This window comes from Chiloscyllium punctatum, chromosome 4, assembly GCF_047496795.1.
Source record: "Chiloscyllium punctatum isolate Juve2018m chromosome 4, sChiPun1.3, whole genome shotgun sequence".
NCBI classification, from domain to species: domain Eukaryota; kingdom Metazoa; phylum Chordata; class Chondrichthyes; order Orectolobiformes; family Hemiscylliidae; genus Chiloscyllium; species Chiloscyllium punctatum.
The window spans coordinates 60,323,260-60,336,956 of NC_092742.1; positions in this window are offsets into that span (position 1 = coordinate 60,323,260).

The window sequence follows — 13,697 nt, forward strand, 5'->3', positions numbered from 1 at the left end:
ACCTAAGAGCACAGCCTTAAAGTAAAGGGAAAAGAATGGAGATGAGGAGAAACATCTTCAGCTCGTGAGTGTTGAATCTACGAAATTCATTGCCACAGAGGTTTGTGGAGGCCAGGTCATTGAGTTCTTGACTGTTAAGGGGATCAGAGGTATGGGGAGAAGGTGAGAGATGGAGTTGATAAACTTATCAGTCATGATTGGATAGTGGAGCAGACCCAAATGGCCTAATTTCTGCTCCTATATTTTATGGTCTAAGCTCAAGGTAATGAGGCAGGGTCAATATGATTTTAATTAGATTCTCTACAGTGTGGAAGCAGGCCCTTCAGCCCAACCAGTCCACACCAACCCTCCAAAGAGTAACCCAACCAGACCCACTTCCCTCTGACTAATGCACCTAACACTATGGGCAATTTAGCATGGCCAATCTACCTGACCTGCACAACTTTGGACTGTGGCATGAAACCAGAGCACCCAGAGGAAACCCACGCAGACACAGGGAGAATTTGCAAACTCCACACAGACAGTTGCCCCGAGGCTGAAATTGAACCTGGGACCCTGGTGGTGTGAGGCAGCAGTGCTAACCACTGAGCCACCGTGCCACCCCACTTTAACTTTGTAAAAGTTAAATCAGGCTTGATAAAGCTTTTGGAGTTCTTCAAGGAAGTCACATGTACAGCGTATAAAGGAAATCTGATTTATTTGTTTCATGTGAAGACACACAAATGTTATTGGGAAAAGTTCAAGCTCACGATTGACAAATTGACTGGCTAACAAGAAGTAGAGAGTAGGCATAATTGGGTCTTTTTCAGGTTGCAAAATTAGCTTTTTACTCAAAGATAGGTCAGAAAATAAGTTATGAAGAGAACACAAGGAGATTACAAAAAATATGCTGAAAGATTAAGTGAGTGGGAAAAGATATGGCAAATGAAAAGTTATGTTGGAAAATGTGAAATTGTGCATTTTGACAGAAGTTTTTAAAAAATCGTACCATTTAAATGTGTGAGCAAATAAGATAGCTGAAATGCAGAAGGATCTGGGTGTCCTCATGCATGAATCGCAAAAAGCTAGGATGCATGTACAGCTACTAGTTAGGAAAGCTAATAGAATATTATCATTTAGCATGAGGAAAATGGAAAACAAAAGTAAGAAAGTTATGTTATGTTAAGAAAACATCTGTGGTACTGTGCACAATATCACCTTAGTGATGGAAGAATGTTAACTATTTGAGGGAAATCAGGGAAAGCTTACCAGACTAATATTTGGAATGGGCATGTTGTCTTCTCAAGAAAGGTTGGCCAGGTTGGGCTTGTATTCACTGGAGTTTACAAGAGGAAGAGGTGACTTGACTGAAACAGATGAAATCCTGAAGGGTCTCGATAGGGTATATGTTAAGAAGACATTAATTAAACTTTGACGTATGTACAAAATATATTGTATGTGTACTGTTCTATGTTCTATGAGGGGTAACACTGTCAGCCATTTTATGCAAATCAGACGTGAACATTATATGTCAATGTAATCCATTTTAAAGCATGTTGAAGCTAGCAGCAAGTAGTAGCGGTTCTGTGATCTTTGATGTTTTATTACGCTATGGTGCTTTATCAGGCTTAAACAAGCCTATTACTGCTGTTGTAATTGATAAACTATAGTAGCATTCTTTCTGTGATAAAGATTTGTGTTTAGTTTAGCAAATTAGGTTGATTTATACATGCATTAGAGGGTAAGTATATTCTTGTGATTCAAATTGTTACAGATCATTACTAAGAGCTCTTAATCTTTCACAGAAGAACTCAACATGCCCAATATTATGTAGACATTGCTTTTGCTGCACTTTGGGAGAGACACAAGTGTGTCTCAAGATTTGACTCCAAGCTTGATCCCTTACCCAATCCCACAACCAAGCATATTTGATGCTAGAAATCCAGCAATAACTATAGGTAGCCCAAGCTGCTCAAGATCACCAACAACAGCCATATTAAGTGTCCTCATTCAAGGTAAGTAACTTTTTGCCTCTGATAATGCCATTTGGACCTGCAAAGCAATACTTAGGTAAAGAATGCTTCATGTAGGCACTGAGGTTTTCATCAAAGTGATCATTCGAATATGGAGATGTTCTATCGACTACCAATAACACTTTCGATCAGATTTTTTGATGCAGAGTGAATATTTTTGAAATTTGGTTTTAATGAATGTTCATTGACCATACAAATTAGACATAATTGTACTGGCATTTGGGCTGAGAACAGATCAAACAAGATTATGGAATGAATGTTGTGATTTAGCCAGGGTTAATGTCCAGCTGTTGAAGAAGCATTTGATAATTACATGCTTGGTGGGCCTTGCTTTTCCTTGACATCATTCTAATGCTCACGTTCCTCTTTTCTCACACCTTTGTCAGTAACTGGCCCAATTGGTTATCTCTTTTGCAAGTCAAAGGTGTGGAATATAGAAATCATAGCAACAATCTGGAGTCTCTGGGTAATTTCAGCTTGCAAATGATTCACTTTCATTAGGTGTTATGTGGAGGCATGATGTGTACCTTATCTTGGAGTTTATATTATGAATTGTTCCACTTTGTACAAGGAACAGATAATTTCTGATCTGATGATGTTAAGGAAATAGCACCGTAAGATATAGATAATTATGTAACATTCAAAATGTCAAAACAGGATTGCACATTACTCAGATATCATCTCTCCGGAGTTGTCACCATGATCTTGTGTTGGAGCACTCAATATCTATGCATGCAATCTTTTCTATTTTAAACCTAGAATCAGCCCAGAATCTTGCCAAAATCCAGAACACTGTTTCCTGCTTTGTAGTCTTCAAAATGAAAGAGATGAAGTTGGCGGCTGAAGGGTTTTTGCCTGAAACGTCAATGTTCCGGTTCCTCAGATGTTGCCTGACCTGCTGTGCTTTTCCAGCACCACACTTTCGGCTCTGGAGAATGGCACATCTGTCAACTAATACCTGATTCAGGCATGCACTGAAGATGGAGAAAAGTTTCAAATGTCACTTGCTATGATCTGGAATAAGTCTGTGACATAGAAGTTCGATCCTGTCAGAGCTACACAGTCAAGCATGAGTGTAAACTACTTTGGGCAAAAGATAGTGCCATAACCAAACCCTTTTGATGGTCTCCCTGGGAAGATGACATCTTTTCTAATACTGTCAGTGACTGAACTGCAAATATGATGCTCTTTACTGGGCATCTTGTGAGTTCTGTTCCTGAGCTGCAGGTCTGTGAACTCTTGACTATTTCTCCTATACCTCCATATCTTCCAGCCCCAGTTATATTCCAATCACAAACACTTTATTTTTGTCGAATACTCATGGTCAAAATTCCACTGGCAATGTAATCAGCTAACTATTTGAAAAGTTTTGTATCAAGTTAACAATGACCAGCCAAACCAAAAGGCAGAAAGTAATGCACTGGCAGTGAAAATGTGCACATTAATGTAAGAAACAGGGAAACAAAGAAAATAAAAGCAGGAGAAGGCCATTCAGCCCCTTCAGCCTGCTCTGCTATTTAGTATGATCATGGCTGATCATCAAACTCAGTACCATATTCTTGCTTTCTCCCCATACCATTTGAGCCCTATAGCCCTAAAAACTATATTCAACTCCTTATTGAAAGTTTAAGATTCTATTAATTGCCAGGAAATAGCACTGTCTCAATTGAAAATTCTGCACACTGGAGAATTTAACAACTTCATTTGGGATCTAACTTCAATATATTGAGTGGTTTCAGGTAACTGTAGATAATCATTCCCTTTACATGCATCAAATGAGTTTCCCCCCACAACACAAGAAGTGCTGGATTTGCTTATCTTCACCATTAGGCTATAGTTAACTTGAGAACTTTTGAGAACAAATGACTCTGTCCACCAAATAAGATTTTACCTGTGTTATTAGGAAAGCACATGTGGTGAAACTGGCCAAAATTCAAGATGCATGTTTCAAACTGACATGTTCAGTTAACAAAATAAGATTTCTTTTTTTGGTTAGCCATTAATGTGAGGAAGGATCTGATTAAAATTCCTGCTGAATAAACTTGATGGTCATTTAAAATTAAAAAAAAGTTTGCATCATTGGTTTTATGCAGATTATAAATGGCATCCCTGTGATTCATATATACAAAATGCTTCAGTTTATCGTAAAAATAACATAGAATTAGTTTGTTCAGGTTTTACACTACAACTAATCAGAGTCCCTTTTAATGAAGAAATATGTCCTTGCTAAATTTTTAGTAACCTCCATTTCCTAGACAACAACAATTCAACATCTCGTCAGTATGACAATGAAGGATGCTTGATTTCATTGAAGAAGCACGTAGCAATGAGATATGGTCAAATGATTATTGATGGAACTGCTACTTGCCTTACCTACTTAGTTTTTGTTAAGAATGAGGACCGTTTTGTTCAGATTTACATTTGGATAACAAGCTTTTTTATATGCATTAAAAGAATGACAAACTGCAAGATATATTGCAAATGAGTTAATTTAATTCAGTGTTTGTTTCATGGGCAATGTGGTGAGCATGTTAATGTGCTTTGCAGCGATGCTGTGAACATCTGTGAGTGCCTTGCCTATGTACCCTAAATGCTGCAGAGAGGAACGAACATTAATGGGCCTCTGCTCCTCTAACTTATGAGTGACATGAGAAATTATGGGTCCTCAAATTCTATCAGAGGCTAATTACTGATGAACCAGAATCAGTTCCACATGTTTTGACTGCACATTTAAGATTTTTATGAGTATGACTAAATGGAAGTACAAAGCTGCATGATTATAAACTACTTTTTGTTATTGTTTTTCCATGATAGGTGATGACTAGGGCTGGAGAGAATCTCCTCCCAATGCCTGTAAGTTGAACTGAACATAGAAGACTCATCATTCTGTAAGAAATCTTTGAGTCCAATAATTACGGGTCACTGCAACCATTGAACAAGTGAGTAGGAATTGGACATGCTTTTATTTCTTGACCTTCAGCTGAAGCACGATCAGAGTCATTAACAAGAGCATCTCCTCTTGCTGACTCTCTGATGTGTTTTACAAAAGCTGGCTTTGCAATTACCACTGGTCAATTTGTCCCTGCTCAAGCAGACTGTCTTTCACTTTGTCCAGCTTAGTTATCCTTCAACTACCAGTTTTGTTGGAAGTAGGCCAATTAAGAATGAAGGATTAATATTTATATACTTTTCACAACTGTAGTACATTGAAATACTGAAATATTTTTGAAGCATTGACAATATTTTGATGAAAGACATGTGACAGACAATTTACACACACCACACTTCTACAAATAGTAACCTAGTAATGACAGGACAACTTTCCTTTTTTGTGATGGTAATGAAGAGTGAATAATGCCCACAATGCTGGAGAGAACTCCTATGTTCTTTGCAGAATTGTTATGGTGTCGAAGGAGGTCGCTTGGTTCATTTTAAATGCGTCAGCTTGTTGAAAATCTGGGATCCCTTTAAAACTCTGTTCATTTAGTATTCTATACTTGCCATTTCCTACATAGCACTCTTCCACACAGTACAATCTAGACCCTAACAAATTACTATTTGAAGAAATTTTTTTCTCACATCACATATGTTTAGTTTGCAAATTACTTTAAATCTGTACTCTTTTGATTTCAGTCATTTTATGAGTGGGGACATGTCCTCCTTTTCTACTCTCTCAAGACTACACAAGATTTTGAAAACTTCTATAGGCTTTCTCCTTTCCAAGGGAAATAGTCCCTAATTCTCCAATCTATCGTCGTAACTGAAGTTTTTCATCTTTGGAACCATTCTCGTCAACCACTTCTCCATGATCTCCAATGTGATCACATCTTTCCTGACGTCAGTGATCGTCCTGGCAGTAGTGGAAGGAGCAACCGTGTGGCGAATGGTGTCTGGGCGGTTTCAGAGGCCAGGCGAAGGCTCTGAAATGGTTGAGGAAACCTGTGCATTGAGAGAAGTACATGAAAGTTTTTTTAATTTATGTTCTTTTATGTCCGATATGGTGGAAAGAAGCTATTTGTTGAGACCATGAATTTTTCTGAGGATGTAGAAATGCAGAGGTCCGTTGCAGGTCTGGGAGAGTGTGGCTCTGAGCTCAGGTAGGACTGAGGTAGAGTAGATGGCAGTGCACGGCTGATAGCGTGGAGCGGAGGATCCAGAAAGAGAATCGTTGCTGACGGTTTCAGATTTGTCGTGTGTGCTGGGTATCCTGTTCAGGTCCAAACTGGATTGGTCTGAATGTGGTCCAGAGTCCATGTAGAATCAATCGGTTCCATAGGCAGACACTGAGGAAGGAGATGTAGCTGTGGTAGCGAATCTGGTTCAGGACCTGCTGAAAAGCTTCAGGGCTACTGTACATCAAAGTCTATTATTATGTATCAGGAAAAGCAAGGATCCCAATTCTGATTCCTGGAGAACTCCACTTCAAACCTTCCTCTAGCTCAAAAGAACTATCTGTTAATTATTAATGTCTGTTCGCTATCAGTTAATTTTCCATCCTAATGTCACTGTCTTTATTATTCCATGAGAGGTAACTTTGTTCATAAGTCTGTTGTACACCATTGTATCAAATGCCTTTTTAAAGTCCACATGCACAAACTCAACTTAAGTCATCCTCATAAACCTTATCCATTACATCTTCAAAGAAATCTAAGTTACTTAAACACAATTACCATTTTAAAATGGCTCTATGTCTCTTTTCCATGGTTGTCTGAAATTCATGCTGGATCCCCTTAACTAACCTACATTTGTCCATGTGACTATTAATTTTATCCTGAATTATTGATTTCAGCAACTTTAATCCTCATTTCCTTCAGTATTTTGGATGTATTTCATCCAAAAAAAACCTGATTCCTCAACTTTAACTACAAAGAGTCTATTTTGATAGTTCAATTTTAATAAATTGACCTGAATTCATCCACTGTCATAATAACCTGTGTAGTATTTGCTTCTTTGGTCAAGACATTGCCAAATATACATTTAATACTGCAGTCATGCCCACCACTCATTTTAATTCATCATTAGCCTGTATTCATCCTTTTACAATATTTTCATTATTTATGTGCCTATCTTTGATTGTGTTAGCTACAAGTCTGTTTTCACAAACCCTCATTACATCTTTTTAGATTAGATTAGATTACTTAGATTAGATTAGATTACTTACAGTGTGGAAACAGGCCCTTCGGCCCAACAAGTCCACACCGCCCCGCCGAAGCGTAATCCACCCATACCCCTACATCTACATCTACATCTACCCCTTACCTATCACTACGGGCAATTTAGCATGGCCAATTCACCTGACGTGGCTTTGGACCTTTGGACTGTAGGAGGAAACCGGAGCACCCGGAGGAAACCCACGCAGACATGGGGAGAACGTGCAAACTCCACACAGTCAGTCGCCTGAGGCGGGAATTGAACCCGGGTCTCTGGCGCTGTGAGGCAGCAGTGCTAACCACTGTGCCACCGTGCCGCCCTCATTTATATTTTTTCAATTATCTGAACATTTTGTATTCAGTCTGCTTCTCAACTTTATTTTTTAACCTTATGCCTCCCGTAATCATGTGTCTTCTTTTACATCTCAATTTTTGTCTCTCTTTCCATCCAGGGATCTGTAGATTTGTTGCTCTCCCTTTCCATTTTGAGCTTATATGTCTTGAAGATTCCCAAAACATCTCTTCTTTGAAAGTCACACATTGTTCAGCTATAGTTTTTCCTCCAAACCTTTGGCTTTAGTCTATCTGGCCCAAATTCATTCTTATCCCATTGAAGTTAGCTCTCTTCCTAGTTAAGTATTCTCACTGTATATGGTTCATTATTCATTTCCACTATTATCCTAAGTCTTATGATGCAATGATTCCTGGAGCGTAATTGTTCCCCAAAGTCACTTAATCTAATTGGCCTACCTCGTTCTCAAGGATCAGATACGACAATGCCTTCTTTCTCATTAAACTGGACACATATGTTTGGAAAAAAAAATCTCCTGAACGTAATTCAGGAACACTTCTGCCCTTTATACTACCACAATCTCAGTGTGTATTTGGATAAAGTCCCTATTATGACTAGCTTATAATGTTTGTTTCTCTTTTGTAATTTCTTTACAAATTTGTTCCCCCACATATTTCCCATGAGTTGGTGGTATGTCACCTACACTGAACATGTAATTTTTGTTCTTTACCTTTAGTCAAATCAATTGCATCCTTGAATCATGAGTATCTCTTCTTCTCCAGGAGTACCTTGTTCTGTTTAACCAATATGACAGCCTTCATCCTTTCTTATCTTTCTTGAATAGCTTGTCTTCAGGAATATTTAACAGCCAGTCCAATGCTTCCTTGAGGAAGGTCTCTGATGCAGGCACAACATCAAAATTTCACACAGCAATGTGCATCTATAACTTACTAATCTTATTGACTATACTTGTATTTTAATACTATGCACTGCAAACTGTTTTGAATGTTTTAGTATCTCCTTCATTCTGACTTCAATTAATTATTTTTATTTTCTATTCTAATATTATCTGTATCTCCAAGTATTTCATGCACTCTAGTATTCCTCTCTGACATTCTCTTCTAGTTCCCACAGTTGCCCCCTGCAAATTTAGTTCAAACCCTTTCTGTAGCACTGATAAAATGCTGTGCACAGCTCCTTGCCCTGGTTATGTCCAGATGCAACCCATTCAGCTTAGATAGGAGTCATTAGAGCCTGTCTTAACATCCCAGGAATTGAAATTACCTGTACCACCTTTCTAGCCATGCACCATCCATCTTATCATTCTATTTTGTATCACTTGTGCAAAGCATTGTGAGTAATTCTGAGATTACTATTTTTGACGGCCTACTTAGCTCCTACCTAACTCTATAAACTCTGAAGGTAGGACCACATTTCTCTTCCTATCTTTGTCATTGGTACCAATATGGACCATGATCTCTGTCAGTTCATCCTCCTACAGAGGAATGCCCTAGAGAAGCTCTGTGACATCCTTGACCCTGTCTCCAGGGAAGTTACATACCATTCCAGAGCCAGATGTAAGCTTCAAAAGCCCCTGTCTTTTTACCCTAGTAATGAATCCCTTATCACTATTGCTCTTACAATAAACTTCCTTCCTGTACAGCTGAGCTGCCTGTGGTTTGTCTCTTGCTGCTCTTCTCTGAGGAAAACTTGCCCTCACCAATATCTAGAATGGAAAACCAATAGTGAGCAACATTATCTGAGAGGTCTTGCACTACATACCTCATTCTCTGAAACTGTTTTGCAGTCACTCATTCGACATCTGCATGTATGCCCTTGTCTTGCAGTGTGACTATCTTCCTAAACATTCTTTCATGTAATTCACTTCCTTGAAACTGCACCACAGTGAACTCCAGCTGCTGCTGCTCAAGTATCCATTGCTAGTGACAGTTTCTACATCTGTGCTTGGCTAGGTCATGAGAAGTGTCCATGACTTCCCATACTTCACAAGATGTGCTTTCCATTTGATCAAACTGCCCTACCATAAGTTAAGTTCCTTTTGGACTATTTGCTATAAAGCAGAGATTAGAAAATATTCACCAATCAGCTCCTTCTCATATACCTATCAAGCAATTACTTAAAGGTGAGAGTTTGAATGAATTCCCACAGGGTACAAATACATTTTAAAAAGTAAACAAACACTTCTCAACCCAATTCCCTCTGCTCCACTCACATTTCCAAGTCGCACTAAGATGTCATCTTTACATGTTCTGAAACTAAAAAGCGTTCACTGAGCCTCAGATATAGAAAATAAAATTGAAACTAGCCTACCTACTTAACTTTCTACAAATGTTCCACAGTTTGTATATCACTGTTTAGGCACCAGGCTCCTGACTCTAAACCATAACTTACAGTTAAATCTTACCTGTTAAACACAAACAAATTTATATTATTATAAAGGGATTAACATTCCCTGAAATGTCCAAACATCCAACAGTCCATTCTTTATGAAATAATGCCATATTAATCTCTCACATCCACTTTAACTAATATATAAGATCACAGTCCAATGTCTTGTTTGCAAATTGGCAGCTCCATCAATGCTGCAGGTTTCAAACACAGCAGTCATAATAAAAGTATGAAACATTATCATCTAAGTGTATGTAGATTAGACAGGCTAATATTTAAGAAAAAAAAGCGGGTTTTCTATTGGTAGTTCAATTAATTTTTGCTAATTTTACAGTTTGACACAAAATATATAAATACATGAAATGATGTTCAATGCATTTGGACAATATCCAGGCTTAATTCAATAAGTGGTAAATAACATTCATGTCATATAATGCCAATGACTGTCTCCAACAAGAGACAATCTAACCTCTGCCCTTCAACATTTAATGATGTTATCATTACTGAATTCCTTACTATCAATATCTTTGAGGTTACTATTGATGAAACTCAACTGGACTCATGATGTAAACACATTGGCACAACAGCAGGTGAAAGGGTAGGAATACAGCAGTCATGTCCTGACTCCACAAAGCCTGTCCATCGTTTGTTAGTCAGGAGTGTGATGGAATACTTGTCATTTGCCAAGATGGCTATAGCTGCAACAACACACAAGAAGCTTGACACCATCTAAGACATAGCGGCTCACTTGATTGGCACTATATCCACAAGCATCCACTCCCTCCACCCCCAAAGCTCAGTACCAGCAGTATGCACTATCTACAAGATACACTTTAGAAGTTCACCAAAGTTCCTCAGACAGTACCTTCCAAAACCATGACTACTTCCACCTTGAAGGACAAGGGTAGCAGAAAAGTGAGAGTTCACCTGCAAGCTCCCCTCCAAGCCTCTCACCGTCCTGACTTGAAAATATATATTCCCCTCACCGTGTCATTGGGTCAAAATCATATAATTCCCTCACTAAGGGCATTGTGGGTCAACATACAACACAGGGACTTCAACGGTTCAAGGAGGCAGCTCACCACCATCTTCTCAAGGACAACTGGGGATGGGCAATAAATGCTGACCAGCTAAAGACACCAATATCTAATGATTGAATTAAAAAAAAAAGATGATACAGGTTAATCAACCCCAATAGGCTGAGTATCCATTCCATTGATTTAAATCTCAGTCTTTCAGAGTATCTTCTGATTCCTTTTCCATTCATGTATTCATCTAGGGTGGAGTGTTATATACACCTGAATGACATGGACTAGGTGAGCAATGTGACAGAATTGTATAAGAATCCAACAAGGTTTAACTCGACGACAGGAACGATTTGTTTCATATTTTAAGGAGATTCCAGACATCAAGTCAAGCTTCTCTGTCAGCAGTGAGGAATTGCGTATTAATGGAGATTACTGATATTATAATCTTATTAACTGCACATTTTGCATTCTTAATATGCAGCCTTCTATCATAACATTTGCTGCTAGAAAACTGGACACTGAATATTCTCAATAAGGAAAACAAAGGGGTTACCTGGCAACTTTAGCTCACCGCCTGCTTCAAAGTTCTATATGTTGGATACCAGGAACCAACATCTTAGAACACTTCGCATGGGTGTCTGCCATAAGCAACACAAACCATGGACCATGGCATTTGACATGTGCCAGGCTCTTAGGACCCACATGACACATTTTAAATTCATTTAAAGCAACTTTCTCACCTTTGTGGCACATCTTCGACACATTTACTCTGTCCACTAACGATTCCTAATAAATCGTATTTCAGTCATCTTTTTCTAAAGAACTCTAACTTCTAAGTTGTTCAGGCCTTCTGAATAGCTGTAATCGCATAGTTCTGGTGCAGTTCTTGTGAACTTTTTGATGACATAGAGGCCAGTCTAGACCATGGAATTTATTTAATATTATTCAAGTTCATAATACAATAAGCTTCACATCAAGTTGATATTTGCAGAGTTTAGTTACAATATGTCCTCCTTTTATTGAAAGACAACCTTGATTTAGAATATTGAATTAACTCTTTGAAACATCTAAGATTTGATATAGTTATGCTGGTGAGTATTGACACATTGTTTCTGTTTAAATTATTCTCTGCCTTATAACAACTGTCTTTGAACTGAGTCGGTTGATATGAAGAGAACGTAATTATCTAGAAACAATTCATTTGGGTACCTTCCAAGGAGAAGTAGCAAACTTAAAAAAAAAACATATTATTTTAATACTTTCATGGGATATGAACATTGCTGGCAACATCAGCATTTGTTGCCTATCACTAATTGCCTTTGAAAAGATGGTGGAGATGTAACTTCCTCAACTGCTTCAGTCCATCAGGCATAGACACACCTAGAGGGCTATTAGGGAATGAGTTCCAGGTTTTTGATGAAGTTAAAATGAAGGAAGAATGATATCATTGAAGGTCAGGCTGTTTTGTGGCTTTGAGGGGAATTTGCAGGTGGTAATGTTCCCATGTGTCTGCCACTTTTGTCCTTCTAGGTGGTAGAGATTACATGTTTAGAAGGTGCTGTGGACCGAAATTTGGCAGTGCTTCTAGTACATGGAACACTTGTTGCCACTATCTGTCAATGGTGGAGAAACTGAGTGGCTAAGTTGGTTGATCAGATGTCAACATGTTGAGTTTCTTGAATGTTGTTGGCGATGTATACATTAGGTAAACGGGGAGTATTTCATCACACTTATGAATTGTACTTTGAAGATGGTGAACATAGTGAGCAGTCAGTAGTTAAGTTACTCACGTCAGAATCCCCAACTTCCAAACTTATAGTATTTATATGGCTGCTCCCAGTTTTGTTTCTGGTCGATAAAAACTCCCACCTCCCAGGATATTGTTAGTAATAATTCCATGATAGTTATGCTGTTGAATAGAAAGGGATAATGATGGAGATTCTGTCTTGTTGGAGTTGGTCATTACCAGCCACATGTGTGGCACAAATGTTACTTGTCACTTATTATCACAAGCTTGAATATTACTCAGATTAATTCCAAGGAACAGAAAATATTATTAGGGGTTGTCAATTGGTCTCAAACAGTAGAGATGTAGGCAAGGCATTAAACAAGAAATTGGAGATGCATAAGACAAGGGTACAACTGTAACTATAAGTGATTTTATTTTACATGTGGATTGGACAAACCAAACAAGCCATGATAATCTGGAACACGATGTTGTGGAATGTGTACATGATGGTTTTTTAGGCCAATAAGTTGAGGAGCCAATCAGAAAAGAGGTTATTCTAGGCTGGGCCCTGTGCAATGAGAAATAATTTATTAACAGGAATCTTCTTTATGCAAGATACCTTGGGGCACTTAACACAAGAAGATTCTTCACTAAGATTGAGAGTGAAATAGTCAAATCCAATACTAGGTTTGAAAATCTAAATAAAGAAAGCTATAAGATATGAGACATGAATTGGTGAGCATGGAATGTATAACTTTACTAAAGGGTTGATGGTGGATAGACAATGGCTAATATTTAAAGAAGATGTGCTTGGATTATGACAGTTATTCATTCCTGTCTGGCACAAAAATAAATAAAAAGGAAAGGCAACTCAAGCATGGCTGAAAAGAAGAGATTAGGGATGGCATCAGATTCAAAGAGGAGACATAAAATGTCTAGAAACACATCAAGCTTAAGGATTGGGAGCATTTTAGAATTTAACAGAAGAGGACAATAAGTTTGATCAAGAGAAGAAAATAAGTTATGAGAGCAAGACTGCAAGGAACATAAAAACTGATTATAAAAGCTTCATAAATA